General features: G+C 41.5%; 1 protein-coding gene across 2 annotated transcripts in view; it reads right to left on the bottom strand.

Annotated features, from left to right (window-relative positions):
* Positions 1-14,942, bottom strand: part of znf536 (zinc finger protein 536) — a 281,952-nt gene that overhangs the window by 236,508 nt on the left and 30,502 nt on the right. For both annotated transcript variants that reach the window (XM_031290669.2, XM_035999791.1), the window contains exon 2: positions 13,574-13,655. The gene's annotated coding sequence lies outside the window, so the exon portion shown is untranslated. The remainder of the gene's footprint in view (positions 1-13,573; positions 13,656-14,942) is intronic.

Raw genomic sequence — 14,942 nt, 5'->3', positions numbered from 1 at the left:
TGCTTGAGCTATGTTACTGGTTACTGGTTACACGGAGTTCGTGTTATTAACCCTTAGGTTCATTTTGCGCCGGATTTCTCCATTAAAGGACAGACACTCTAAGAAACATCTGTGTATTAACAGTTGTATGACTGTATATTTTAACAGACATTGTCCATAGAACGGGATTTTTTCTGTTTATCTACCTTTCCAATTGCATTATGGGACCTTTATCTGTGCCCCGACCACTAACGTAGTGAGCTACCCACAACGCCATTACCGCAAATAACTAACCAGATAAGTGAGAGACAAAAGTGCCAAAGAACAGATTTGATTTCAGAAGTTTACTAACTGAGCAGCTTTGTATGAGATAATTTTTATTCTTTATTGTAGTTATGCGCAAAATCTCTGTTTTTAATTACGGGACAGGTAACGAGCTGCCAGAACTTTTTCTCTTATTTTACGGATTAATTTCTTAGAGTGCAGCCACACACATCCGTTGTGGGGGGCTCTAATCCCAAAGAGTCACCTTCTATCAAAAGTGACATTGTCTGAATGAAGCTTGGTGAAATATATAGCAGAAGGGCCGAGCTATATGCTTATTCCTGCGCGAGTGTTAATTCTCCAATGCACGTGTGATGTGTTGAATCCCAAACCCCCCCCCCACCCGAGAGGTTTTAATTGCAGGGTCCAGATTGCCAGGGCTGGTTATATAGGGCCTGGCGACCCCCATGACAAGTCACAGCCTCCATTTAATATTTCCAGATCCCATGCAAAAAGCGAACACAGGGCCCCCGTGTTAGCGTGCTAGCACTGGCTGGCAAAAATTCAATTTTCATCCCCCTTTTGTATCCAAGGCCTGCTGTCTTGCCCTAACGATGCTCTCTCATTCTCGACCCCCCCACCCCCCCAATACGCTTCCTCTTCTCCTGCCTTCTTCTCCCTTCAACAACAGAACACAGTGGAGTCGTTAGGACCCTCTCTTCATTACTTCAAAAAACCAATCATTAGACACCAGAGTATATACGTAATTAGAAAATCACTTCCTTTGCAATCCCGGCTAAGTAGTTTACATACTGTAATTACAGGGACAAAATCAATTTTTAATCATTTCACTGATTGGGCTCATCAGCTCAGTAGGAACATTGTATCCTGCTTGTTGTGCGAAAGCAACATCTGGGCTAAAACAATTACCCTTTTGTGTTCCAGAGCGGCTCTGAAAATGCCTCGCTGTCACTCCCTCCCCTGTCGTGGACGCTCTCTTTCTATCTCTATCCGTCTCCAGACGCCCTTTTTTCCCTTTGCCTTGGTCCTTCTCTCCGTCTTTCTCCCATGCACCCTTTCTTTTCCTCTCCCTCCCTCTCTCTTCTTCTTTCTCTCTCTCTCTCTCTCTCTCTCTCTCTCTCTCTCTCTCTCTCTTTCACTCCCTGCCCTTGACTTGGACATGGAGGATCACATTTAAAGCTTTATAAATCAATAGGCTATAATAAGCTGCTCTTGACAGAGAGGGAGAGAGAGGAGAGCGAAAAAATAAACCAACATATTGCTTTTTTAACACCTCTTTTTTTTCCTTCATGGCCCTGTTGTTGTCATTATTATTTTTTTGTTGTTTTGTTGGTTTTATATTGTTGCCTTTCAGAAAACAGGCCCTACAGAAATATCACCTTATTACTATGTGTTCTGTAGACTATGTGAAGTGGGGGGGGTGGGTGGGGGTTGAGTTTGACGATTACGAATGTGTTAAGAAGGAAAATTCTCTGTCTCCTTGTTTTAAAGTGAGACATGAATACAAAATCCAAGTTGAAAACTGCGTCCTTTTTTCCTGGTATGTTTCACCCTTCAACCGGCTAATAAAATGCTTTGTATTCTTGTCTGAGAGAGAGACCCGATCGATCCACATTAGTCTAAACTCTCTCTCTCTCTCTTCCACTTTGAAAACTCAGAAGAAATCAGATTTCAGAGGGGGGGGGGGGGAGAAGAAGAAGAAAAAAAAATCGGTTAATGCATTGATCACTCGGGCTGTATGCAAATCACATTTTGCCTCTATTTTTTTTTTTTTTTTTTTTTGCTGATCAATAGCATTAATTAACGGCTTCGTTTTAACGGCACCCCGCAATCCCGTTAGACGCCGCTGTCGACCTCAGAAATCCTCCCCTCCTGCCCACCTCCCGTCCCTCAGTAGCCATGGAAATGAACGGCGCGTGGCAGGGGACATAAATCAGGAAATCCAATTTGACCATGAGCTTCCAGTACTAACAGTAAAATATGAGTGCTAACACAGCACACAGGTAGATCATCTCATATTGGGAACGCTATTATTTATTTATGACATCAGTTTACATGAGTGCTTTTTCAACTTCTTCAACAAAATGTGTGGAAGTGTTTTAAAGAGACTCTGATCTTGCATGTGAGATGTAAGTTTACTTGCTATGAGAAGGACTATACAGCCTGTGGAAACTGTTGTTAAATGTCATGTGTGGCTCTGGAGGAGCTTTCTGAAGAACAAAATAACCCTGATGACCCATGATGATGATGATGATGATGATGATACCATCAGAGTTATCTCGGACTTGGACGTGAGATTCCAAATTTGTAACAGAAAGCCTGTGTTACAAACTGGGGGTGAGGAATTTGAAAGATGTGAGAATTTACCAGGCTGGGAGGATCTAATAAAAAAAGAATATCAAGTTACATTGAGGGAATTGTGGGATCCGGGGTCTTTTGAGAGTTTGACCCATGCAAGGAACTACAAGTTATGATATCCTAGCCTGTGCTGCTTTCATTTTCACCATTCTCATTTTAATCTGTTTCTCACATTGCTCCAACTTTATAGCAGTGCAACACTAAATCACTGGAGTGGACCTTTAAGAGAGTTCCACTTTTTTTGACCCTGTCATTGAGAGTATTTTAAGAAATACAGTGTGAATTAATGATTTTTCCCCACTGGACATCCGCCTTTTTCCTCTATTTAACACTAATACAACACCAGATAACGAACTACTGTATGTCATGATGAGTGTGTGTGTGTGTGTGTGTGTGTGTGTGTGTGTGTGTGTGTGTGTGCATGTGTGTGTGTGTGTGTGTGTGTGTGTGTGTTTGTGTGTGTGTGTGTGTGTGTGTGTGTATGTGTGCGTGTGTATGTGTGTTCTTGTTTAACTATATTTGTGGAGTTCAAAAACCAGGAGTCCAGTATACTTGTGGGGTCCCGACAGCTTTGTGGGGCCAAAATGCTGGACCCCACAAGTTTAAAGGGCTGTTTGAGGGTTAAGACTTGGTTTTAGGATTAGGGTTAGAATTAGGTTATGGTTAGGGTGAGGGTAAGGGTTAAGGTTAGGCATTTAGTTGTGATGGTTAAGGTTAGGGTAAGGGGCTAGGGAATGCATTATGTCAATGACGGGTCCCCACAAAGATAGTGCCACGCACTGTGTGTGTGTGTGTGTGTGTGTGTGTGTGTGTGTGTGTGTGTGTGTGTGTGTGTAAGGGGGGGGCAGGGGGGGGGTGCTCTGTGCTAACCAGCCTAGCTGCTGCTGCCAGGGATGCTAGTGTGTGGGATTAATAATTGACTCTTTTTGAAATTATTATTATTCCCAAAATGCTCTTTTGTGATTTGCTTTGAAGGGTGTGCATGTGCATGTGGGTGGGGGGTGGGGGGTGTTAAGTGAGTAAGGGGGGGACAGGGGGGTAGTTGGTGAAGGGGGTTGGGGGGAGGGGGAGGGGAGGGGGGCTTGCTTGCTCATTTGGAGAGCTTTTCCAATTATACAATTAGTGAGGAATGTAGGCCAGCGGCCTTGGTGCTCCTCATGCTCCCCGACCCTGGATGGCAAGTGCCTTCGCCTCACTTTGTGTTTATCCGTTTCTTTCACATTAATCAAGAAACACATAACTAGAAATAGATGTAAAAACAGACATTACATTAAAATGAATATGTAACCGCGGATATGAAGTGAAAGTGGCATTGGCTCGGAGTCCGGGAGGCGTCCCAGAGGAGCAGAGCTAACAAACGCTGACCTTCTTTGGGAGCTGGGTTGCGTGTGAACGACCATGGCAGCACACTGTGGTGTTAAGAGATAAAGTCATGGGGTCGGGCCTTCTCTGATCAAATACTGTTTGTTGTGTTGAATGGCTTTTTTTGTAAACCCACCACCGGCTCCCACATGCCCCCAAAACCCCACCACGTAGGGGAGAGGAGTGCGTAAGCCGGATAGCTGGTTCGGGATTGAACACACACACGCAGAGTTCTAAGTAGGGCTACTACGTATCGTTTTTTTTTATCGTCATTGTGATATCAACAGGCGCAATAAACACATTGCGAAAGGCTGCAACATATTGCAATAGACACTCAGAAATGTATTCTATCTGCACTGTGACTCATGTTTTTTTAGTGGTGCCTTTTATATTCAATCCGATGTTCAATTTGTTCAATGCAAGAATGTTGGAAAATGATTTCCTTCCATTTGTTTTAAATTCAACAAGCGATGTGTTGTATTTTAGCAGAATACTGAAAGCAGCAGAACTGAGAGCACTTTATTATCTGTTCATTTATCGCAGGTAATATCGCTAATATCGCGATATTCAACAACGTTATTGTGTGTCGCATATTTTCCTCACATCGTTGCAGGCCTAATTCTAACTGCTATTGATTCCCTTTCTTCTCCGGAGCGGAGTGATATGATAAATTGATTTATGATGAAGGACAAATTGTTTCATAATTTTGGCCCCTTTCTGATTGTCCCCTCCACTCTAGCCCGCCTGCTACTACGTGTGCCGCGCTGGGTTTAATACGAAGCAACAACAACAGCCAAGTGCCATCTGTTGGCATGCAGATTTTCTGTAATCTCTCTTTACTGATTACAACAACGACTACACGAACCTCTTAAATAATTATCCCACAATGTAAAAAAAGAGGGGAAAAAAAGAAAAATAATTATAATCATTAACTCCCACCAAGTCTGCCACTCCTCCCGCAAATGAAGGCTGTCAGAGAGAGAGAGAGAGAGAGAGAGAGAGAGAGAGAGAGAGAGAGAGAGAGAGAGTTGTTCTTTTGCTGTGATGCCAATCATGTCTTATTTATACCCGCGGGGTAGAGTACCACACAGCAGTGACAATCTTAACCCAACAACATTGAAGAGGAAACTGTGGGAAAATTGACCCCTCTCCACCCACCACCCCTGCAACTTATGTTGTTTTTTTTTTTTCTCTATCTTCTGGAGGAAAAATCCAACTAAAGAGGGCAGGTTACATTCTGCAGTTTGTCTGACATCACATTGGCTACGTTCACACCGCCAAGTCTTAATGCTTAATTCTGATTTTTTTTTTTGCTCAGATCCGATTACCTTTTTAAAATGTGGCCTATATCAGATTCCAGTGGGAACTGTTTGCGGTTTTTAAGTGACCCGCATGCGCACAAGAACAATAACAATGACATCAGACGCAGGACGCTGATGCGCTAAAGTTTGGGAGGTTATGGAGGATGTAAGCACATTGGCTTTTATTTCAAAATGTTTGTGTAATGGCAGCCGTAACATTAATGAGCAGGTGCTGAGGAGGAGAAGAATGAAGACAAAGAGAGCCACGTTGGCTATTTTGGCCTTTTGCGGGGCAAAAGCCTGATTGGAAACTGGAAAATGCGCATGCCCAGTGTACGATAATGTTGATTAGTTGTTCTACTGAAGCTAAAATCACTTGTGTGCATGGAGTTCACTTCTGGCTCAAAACGCAGCAATGTAAATGTAGCCTGAAACCAAAAAAAAAAGCATCTGTCTAGACCCCAGTTTGCTTCACATTTTAACAATAACGTAGGAAGAAACTGTGACACCTGTTTCTGCTCTGCCAGTAGCTCAGTAGTCCAAAATGCATTGCAGCCAGAGGAAAGGATGTATGTTGAGTAAAAGACAATGTTCACAGGTTAACCGGCTTCCTATACTCATATATAGCTGTAGAAAATTGCAAGAAGCAAAATGTTCACACAATTACTCCGGGGACTGCGCCAAGCTGAGGCTATGTGGGTTAACCGAAAAAGTAAATTACACTTAATCATTCCTGGAATACACAAAAACATCATTATTTGATAGTATCTGGAAATAAAATTGTGTCAATAGTGTCCAAACATCTTTTCTTAAGGATATGGTTTCCAAATGCTAAAATGCTAATCAAAGTTTAAAGATTAAAAATGTGTTTTGATCTATAGGTCAGAGGTGGTAGAGGCTTCTTTTAGTAAAAGTGATAATCATTTATAAGCCTATATATAACATAAAAAGACTATGAAAAGTAAAAGTGCTGCATTCAGAATTTAACTTACAGTATGTCAAAGATATGTAGATACAAATCTACTTAAGATATGTAAATATTAAGCAGCAGAATGACCCATCAGTGTTACTTTGCATTATATTAACTGATTTAGATATGTTGCTGATGGATTACGGTGTAAGCAACATCTAAATATTATAATCTGTAAATGCGGGGGTGATTCTATCTTCCCTAATGAGCCTTTCTGTAAAAATGCATCATAGAAGCTCACCATATGTTTTATGTTAAATTGTGTTACGCAAAGTAACTACCAACTCTGGCTGTCAAATGAATGTAGTGGAATAGAAGCATAACGTGGCAGAAAATGGAAGCACTCAAGTTCGTTAAGTATCAAATTACTTCAAATTACTTAGTATCAGATTACTGCAGTAAATGAACGCAGTTACTTTACACCACTGCTAAAGAAGCACACTTAGTTTGGTGTGTCAGGGATTTATGTGAGTAAACGCTCCTCTGTGTGTGTGTGTGTGTGTGTGTGTGTGTGTGTGTGTGTGTGTGTGTGTGTGTGTGTGTGTGGGTGTGTGTGTAAGGGTGGGGGGCTGAGGGGGTGCTCTGTGCTAACCAGCCTAGCGGGGGTCTGTTTATGAATATCTTTTTATATACGTCATCTGTGTGTGTATGCATCTGCAAATACAGTATGTGTGTGTGTGTGTGTGTGTGTGTGTGTGTGCGCGCACGTGCGTGCTTTGTGTGAGAAATGGTGTGAGAACACGTCAAGGGGAGCATGTGTTAGCTCTGCTTCCAATATGAGGGAAATCTGTGCCACATACCTCCGATATGACACAAGCCAAAACGACATGACTCATCCATGCTATATTTGATTAATAAAAATACAGCCGGCAAAATGTGTTTCAAAAACAGCAGATCATTACCGAGGCGCGGTTTGACTGGAGAAATGTAGCATCCTATAATTATTATTATCATTAAGGGATGAAGACTAAATATACGTGTGTGTGGAGCATCTGATACGATCCCAAATATTATAATACGAATGTTACATTTGTAGTCAAATATGTCTTTGTATTCTCATTTTATAGCGAGGCATATGTGAATGCAGGGTGATTACTCACATAGGCTCAGCATGTCCCATGAAGAGGACAGCTGCCATATATATGTAATCCCCGCTGCTCTGAATCTTATAATAAATGTTATAACATGAATTTCCCAGCTTCAAGAGAAAAGGTTTCCATTGATTAGCACTTTACAAGCAATCAATTTTTACAAACCGGCTTGACCCCCCTCTTCTCTTTCTCGGTTTCTCAGGAAGGGATGATGGTCTACAGTATATCACGAATTAAACGAATACAGAGAAGTGGTATGGGGTGAGGAATTATTGGAAAGAGGAAGAGGAGGAAGAGGAGTGATGTTTGGGAGACGTGTATAGATTTAAAGGGGAGTGAAGACGAATGGGAGCTACCTTGGAGCGAGAGTCTAATAATATGGTATGAGCGCGACGACAACCAGTGGTGGAATGTAACTAAGTACATTTACTCCAGTACTGTACTTAAGTACACATTTTAGGATACTTGTACTTTACTTGAGTCTTTTCTTTTCATGACACTTTCTACTTCTACTCCGCTACATTTCAGAGAGAAATATTGTACTTTTTACTCCACTATGTTCATCTGACAGCTTTAGTTACTAGTTACTTTACACATTAAGATTTTTGCACACAAAACACATGCAGTTTAAAAAATATGATGTTTTATTATGAATGAAAGTAGCCAACAATATAACGGCCTGCAAATCCAGCTGAAATTATTAGACCATTAAACACACAACTGTTTGGATCCTTTAGACTTTCCAAAATGGTAGGAATTTTCTGTATTGAGTACTTTTACTTTGAATACCTGAAATACATTTTCCTGATAATACTTACATATTTTTACTTAAGTAACATTTTCAATGCAGGACTTTTACTTGTAACAGAGTATTTTTACAGTGTGGTATTACTACTTTTACTTAAGTAAAGGATCTGAATCAGTGGTGTAGTCTACATGATACGCAGGTATACGCAGTATACCCACTAAGAAACCTCCAAGGTTTCCATATACCCATTTAAAAATGCCCATTGACACGCAACAACATACTTTCCATTATATTTTTGATATATTTTGAATTGTCATCTGTATTTTTCTTCTTCACATAGGCTAAATAAAGGTATTTCCACCGTAAATTGGTGCATAAAAGTGTATCCGAATACTGAAATTAAGTCTTTGATGCTCAAAACTTCCCTGGGGGAGGACACCCAGACCCCCCACTATGATATGGCCCCTCCCCCAAAGGCAGATTCTGGCCAAAATACAGTACAGTATACCCACTACAATACATTAGACTACACCACTGATCTGAATACTTCCTCCACCGCTGACAACAAAAATGGCGATGGTGATGACACGCTGATTACAAACAACCGGGCGGGATAAAGCATCCCAACCCCACAAAGCAGACATATCCCTCACTTGTACCTGTCATATGATCTCACATCACTCACTGACGCACACACACACACACACACATACAGTAAACACACACAGTAAACGGCCCATCACCGTGAGAGATGGGATGGCCACGCTCCTCCAGCTCCAGGAATAATGGCTTGCACCTGTTAACCATGTCACCTCTGTTTGCTAATTGTCTCCTTGAGCTACATGGCGAGGAAGTGACAGCGTTGTGGCTTTCTGACAGGCGGGCTGTGGGGGGGAGGGGGTCAATATGTGATGAAAAAGACTGGCACCAAACTTATTTTACTTAGTAGTCAAGCAGCTCTATCGCCGGGTGGTTACTTAATTTTAATGACGCGTTTTTACTTGGATAATATAGACATACAACTTCTCCATAAACAACGAACCTTCAAGGGGATTTGAGTGTTTAGGTTCCACGGGGAATTTAAAGTAGGAGGGAGGTTGTTGGTATTTCTTTTTTTACGCTGTTGAAGCCTAGATTTAACAACATTAACCAAAGAAACGTCAAATTAAATTCTTGGATGTCGATGTATTTTCATTCTCCGGATACACTCGATTCCTTAAAACTCCAATGAAGTTACTACATGTATGTGGTCTTACTTTGTGTCCCTCTGCCTTTATCTAGGCCAGTAGTTCCCAAACTTTGTCATGTCAAGGACCCCTAAACTGACAATCAATCAATAAGACCACGGACGCCCATTTGATAGGATTTTATACCAGGGTCCCCCTATCTGATAAGATTGTGTCCCATCTGATAGGATTTTTGCTTTTAGATGTCTTATTACAGAAAGTGTATGAAACCCATGACCAAAATAGTCACATATTCTGTCATTGTGTTACTTATGGATGGAATTAGAGGTAAAATTGTAGTATTCCCCTTTTTGCTGGGGACCCCAAGGACTCTTCCTTGGGAACCACTAATCTAGGCTATTGCTAAGATGGCTTATACATAGATGTCATCAAACAACGTATTAAACTGTTATTTGTTTTAATTTCAACGCTACTTTCTGTCAAATGTGACAATATTACAGTTCCAGAATTATGGAATTCTGAATAAAATACAGGTTATTCCATAAAGGTACGATGTTTTGAGACCATAGGAATAAAAGAGTAGTAGTAACAATAGTTTGCTGTGGTCATTTGACTAGTCTCGCATTGCCAGACCTTCCTCCACAGCACTGCGGAAGATGGTCTGGCTAGTCCACACAGCATTCCGGGATGGGAGAAAAACGTGATCTGGTTTATTGGCATTTCTTTAAACCAATCACAATCGTCTTGGGCGGCGCTGAGCTCCGCATGGAGCCGCTGCAAAATAGCCTCGGGAAGGACCTTGTTTTGGTGGAACATGTGTACGTTCAATGGTTGTTTTAGTCGTGTGAGAGAAAACTCAGATTGGACAGATTTACCATACAGAGATTTGAGGAGCAGTCAACGATAGTCCTCATAAATTCACCGGGGTTTAAAATTCCAACACAAAGAAAGTGCAAGGAAACGGACATCGGCGAAAAGACACGCATCCGGTGGAATATCCTGCGAACGTCGTGGATATAGACTACATTTGACTAGTTCAAAAGAAAATAGCGCTCAGCACTGTGCATGGATTAAACAGAATGAGTTAGCACACTACAACGGTCACAGTTCTTTGCAATGGCAACGTCCTGATGGAAGGCATATTTTCCTAGCTTTTTTTTCTCCTTATTCAAATCTTTGTGCTAATAACGCTAGGCGATACATATCCTGGACCACCCTGGACGCAGGACAAAATTGATATCTGTCTTTATATTTGAACTCCTGACAAGAAAACAAAGTGCATTTCCAACATATTCTATAAGTATTTCTATAAGTCCGGTTTTCCATTGGCAGAACACACAGATCTGCTAAGCCAGCACTGATCAACGCCTTATAAAAATGACAAATAAAATTATTTTTTTTAAAAATCATGTCAATTTCTGGAGAATTTTCCAGTTAATCTTTAATGTATGTCAAATGAATATTTTAAGATAATCATCTCAATGGTTCTGCATCTGGACATCCAGTATTTGGAGGATGTAGCTCGTGAAAATAAGGTTGTAAAAGTAAGTAGGCCACAGCTGTTATTTCAATGTGTCAGATACATTTAATCAACATTTCATATCTTCCGCTGCTCATTGTCAGGCGGTAGCAGGTTGTGAACATTAATTAGGCAGCCACTAAAAACAGTGTAACCTTTGCACCTGACAAAAGATGATCAATTCAATTTTCTAGTTTTTTCCCTAAATGTAGATACTTCAAAGCTGAACCTAATCAGATTCAATAGGGGATTCAAATGAATTCTGATACAAAAAGTGGATAGGACACTGGGCTGGAATCTGATAAAAAAGACCCTTACTGGCACTAGCAGCAGTGACATGTTTCAGAGGTGTCTATGTGGGTGTCAGTTTGTAACACCACCAACATATCCTGCAGGTATTTCTGCTACCAGAAGTGCAAACATATGTGGCCTGACACCCAAGATAAAAACTTCCTCAATTGCTACCATGAGTGTTCATTTTGCGGTAGTTCAACTGTCCAATCCCATTCCTGGCCCGACATGATGTTCAATGTGGAAAGAGATGAATTATGAAGGAATTTATTGGGATCTTTAACATACTGCACGGTACAACAAGTCCTCCAAACCATACGACGATATAGGTTGTTTGTTCCTACCCTCTAATACGACCCACAGGAGCGTTTTTATAAATTAACGTCCATAGCGGTGGCAGGAAATACGACCCACAGTGTTTTCCGTCGTCATATTTAAACCAAGGAAGGTAACGGTCACGGTTTTAAACACGTCATTAACGTAAAAAAGTCGCAGTTAGGTTAGGTTTAGGCACAAAAACTACTTAGTTCTGTTTGTTCCGTGAAGTAAAACCTAGAGAAGAGCCGATACCGATACCAGTATCGGTATCGGCTCCGATACTACCTAAAACGCTGGTATCGGTATCAGGAAGTACTGGAGTTAATGCACTGATCAGATACCACGTAATAAAGCCCTAAAGAAAATCTACGTTAAAGTACTTTATTTATGTTCTTTTTCCGTTATAACTGACTGTCAAACTGGATAAAAAAAGGTTCTGTGGCATTCATTGTTTGTGTTTGTTCATGTTTCACAAAGAGTTTAACCTGAGCCAGACTGACAACAAAGATAGAAATAATATCACATCCATACAGGGATAGTAGTATACACCTGTTAAAACATAATAAAATATATGACACATTGGTATCGGATCGGTACTCGGTATCGGCCGATACTCAAGTTCAGGGTATCAGAATCGGTATCGGGAAGCAAAAAATGGTATCGGACCATCTCTAGTGAAAACCTCACTGTTTACTTTTATTTTCAAATGGAACACAAACCCCGGTCTCCTGGGTGAAAGTCCTGTTGTTGGTTGACCCATCCACGACCCCAACCTGCCTCCATACATAAAACTTGGCTTTTTTATACTCTTTGTCTTCCTTCCTGCTTTGCTCCCATCATAACTACTACGGCCACTAGAGGACGCCACCAATAGGAACGTAAATATGAGTCGTAATTGCTGTTTGAACAAACAAACTATGTGGGCTTTTTTTCGGGGGAGGACAGTCTTGTACGGTATGTTGTAGCATTGTGTGCCACAGAAACTATCTACTTGACAACACGGGCAAAAAAATCCCAAAAGATGTGTGCAATTCTGCAAATGTTGCATGACAAAACTGAGGTGCAAAGAGGCTCATACAAGGTTGGCTACATTAAAGAAGAACAGTTCATGTTCACTTGCAAAGTTCAGGTCAACGTGGTGACATTCATTCACCACCCATACAACCAATATAACCACATTTCAATGTAGTGTGCATGCACATGAGTAGGGCTGGGTACCGAATCCGATACTTGTTAAGCACCGACCGAATTGCCTCTAAAGTATCGAGTATCAAAAAATGCCTCGTCATTCAATACCCAATTTATATACATAAGGAGTAAATCTCGTCAGCGTCAGTGGCTGTCTAACGTTACACGTCGTACAGACACACCCTCTCCAAACCCTCTGAGTCCTAAGGTATTTTTGACAACTTATGGTCACACCTAACTATTCTGCCCTCGGGGAAGTTCACTATATACGATCTTTGTTTCATTCGCATTGACGGACCAGCCTGGTTGACAAGACGTAAACAAGCTTTTGATTGGTCAGAATGGTCTCCCAGAATATCATGGGAAAAGCAAAATGTCGGTTAGCATCAAAGCTAGCGGCGATAAATGACTGAAAATTCATTAATTATGGACATAAAGTGTATCAATCTTGGATGTAACCGTTTGGATTTAGTTAGAATTTAGTTAGAATGGAGTTTATAAAATTGCTATTGAAAAAAAGCATTGTTCAGGAACCGGTATCGAAGTCACTGTATCAGTATGGAAACATTTTTGAATGATACCCAGCCCTACACATGACCATAAATCCATGCACTGTGTGATAAAAGCCTAATGGCTTTGTTGCTGGAAGATTGCCCATTCATTTTATCTTTCTGGCTAGAAAAATGGAGGTGAGGAATAAGAATAAGTAGTTCTCTTTTATAACTTTGATGCACTCCAGAGCGAGCCACTGACCCACCAACGGATGGCGTAATGGGCAGCTCGCAGGTACCGATGTCTCGGCAGTGTGACTGAGAATCATGGCGCTGCTTAAACAACTGCATGCTCAATTGACTTTCCCCGGGATAAAACAAAGATTTAAATGAAAAACAAAAGATGCATGCGCGGGGGCGTGTAACTGTGACAGACACCTTTTAATATCCTCCCCTTTCCCCGTGATCAATCGGTGTGATCGTACCTGCGTGACTGCCGCCGCTCCAATGAACGCCGGATGTCAGGAAGAGCGCCGACAGCTCCACAGAAGGTGGGACGACAAGAGCCTGTAAACAAAGCACACACACCAGGAAATTCACAGTCATCCGCGTTTGAAGCTTGACAAGTTTGCAACACTGGCGACAGAGGAGAAATGCCCATTAAAATAATGTGTGTTGATGCCCCCCCCCCATGCCACAAACACACACACACACACACACACACACACACACATCATCACATCTTTATTTTTCTTCTCAGGACTTCCTGGGAGGACGTGATGTCATTTAGACAACCATAAGTAATCTAACAAATACATGGTGTGTAATTGCTTTTGTGTATCAATCTTTGACTTTTTCATTTTTTTTTTTCATTTTTCTTACGATGAGTTCAGTTTTTATTTTGACACTTTAATATCCAGTTCAAGATGAGGGAATCATAGCGGGACACATACTGAGATGTCCGCGGTTTGTCATTTGTTAGTTCGAAATGTTGGGAAGCTTTGTTCTCATGAGCAGAAAACTGTGAGAGGAGCCTGCGCAGCACAGCGGAGGATGTTATCTGATCCAGCCTTGAAGCCCCGCCGCTTAACGCCAGAAAAATAATCAAGCCGACTCAAAGTATGTGAAGCAAAGACCGCCACTCCCCTTTAAAGTAGCATGCAACTCTGTGAGTGGCATTTAAGCTGAGGCCTCACAGAGAAACATCACGAAAACACTGGCAGCAACTGGCTTTGACTTTTTGATACGAGTCGTGATTGATGAAATTACAGAGGATGTATTTCCTAAACCCTGCAAAAAAATTGTAATGCTTAAATTAAAGTGAAAAAACCTGAAAAAGGTTGTATATTTGAACTCTGTTGATGAAGCCGTTTGATCCATGTCAACGCAGCTGACTAAACTTCTCCTGATTTACATTTCATTTTTTTGTGACATTTCAAACGTTTGCTTGGATCTGTTAGAATTTGCTTCGATGGAACAGTGATCCGCAAGATTTGGGGTTTTGTATATTTAACTCCCAACCTTTAGTGCTAAACGCTCAATGCTGTGTTCTTCCCGCATGCACGCCGCTACCCAAAGATCACCTGTCAGTCACAGTGTCGAGCCGTACTGTCATTTATTTCCATGGGTTACCGTAGTTGGCGCTCTTTTCCGGTGATTCATTGATGCTGCACAATATTACTTCAAATTTAGACTGGGAAAGAAGTACGGGTCCAACAAATTCTCATGGCTATAATTGTGGATGTGGAGAGGCAGTCAGGCATGGAGAAGCTGGCTCAGTCCTACAAGAGGGGAGGGGGGGAGGGGGGTGTAGAGAGGGAACAGCACAGATGTGGAGGGTCTGCAGGAGGGCCA

Source organism: Sander lucioperca, chromosome 3 (genome assembly GCF_008315115.2).
Source record: "Sander lucioperca isolate FBNREF2018 chromosome 3, SLUC_FBN_1.2, whole genome shotgun sequence".
Lineage (NCBI taxonomy): Eukaryota > Metazoa > Chordata > Actinopteri > Perciformes > Percidae > Sander > Sander lucioperca.
The sequence above is the reverse complement of the archived record's forward strand: the minus strand, read 5'-3'. Positions and strand labels throughout refer to the sequence as shown.